The 813-nt window shown below is 43.5% G+C and overlaps 1 non-coding gene across 1 annotated transcript; it reads left to right on the plus strand.

The window, feature by feature from the left end:
• Positions 1–253: 253 nt before the first annotated feature.
• On the plus strand, positions 254–360 carry LOC148565336 (small nucleolar RNA R71). Its single transcript, XR_015884756.1, has one exon. It is a non-coding gene; the product is annotated as a small nucleolar RNA R71 (small nucleolar RNA).
• The last annotated feature ends 453 nt before the right edge of the window (positions 361–813 follow it).

Consider the following 813-nt stretch of genomic DNA (forward strand, 5'->3'; position numbering starts at 1 on the left):
GTCAGCCAGCTGCTTGGTAATAAGTTTATTTTGGGCCAGCAGTGCATCCACATTGTTCAGCTCCATCACTCCTCTAGTGTTGCCTCTTTCAGAAGCATAGAAGTAGTCATTCTCAGCTACAGTTTCAATGACATCTATGGCTTCTTCAATGGTCTTCTTCTTGTTCAGAGATCCCCCGGATGAATGGTCTACTACCTTCTTTGATTCATAAGAAAGGCCTTCATAGAAAATTTGTAGCTGCACCCATTCATTGAACATATCTGGTGGACACCTTCTTGTCAGGTCCTTAAACCTCTCCCATGCTTCATATAGAGTCTCACCATCCTACTGCCTGAATGTTTGCACCTCAGCTCTCAGCTTGTTAATCCATTGAGGAGAATAGAATCTTGCCAGGAATTTGTTTACCACATCTTCCCAGGTTCCTAAACTCTCCTTTGGGAAGGATTTCAGCCATTTGGATGCCTTGTCCTTGAGTGAGAAAGGGAACAGAAGTAGTCTATAGGTGTCAGGATGAACACCATTAGACTTCACAGTATCACATATCCTCAGAAAGGTGGTTAGATGTTGATTGGGGTCTTCTTGGACACTCCCTCCGAATGAACAGTTGTTTTGAACAAGGGTGATGAGCTGTGGCTTTAGTTCAAAGTTGTTGGCATGTATAGTTGGCCTTTGGATGCTACTCCCACAGTTTCCTGGGTTTGGGTTGATGTAAGAACCCAGCATGATTTGCTAGACCCTCTCTGCCATGGTTGTGAGCCTCTTTTTCATGATGGTTCTCCATGTTTTCATCCATGTCTGGTTCAAAATATTCTT

Source organism: Arachis ipaensis, chromosome B5, assembly GCF_059453495.1.
Source record: "Arachis ipaensis isolate K30076 ecotype BB chromosome B5, ASM5945349v1, whole genome shotgun sequence".
Lineage (NCBI taxonomy): Eukaryota > Viridiplantae > Streptophyta > Magnoliopsida > Fabales > Fabaceae > Arachis > Arachis ipaensis.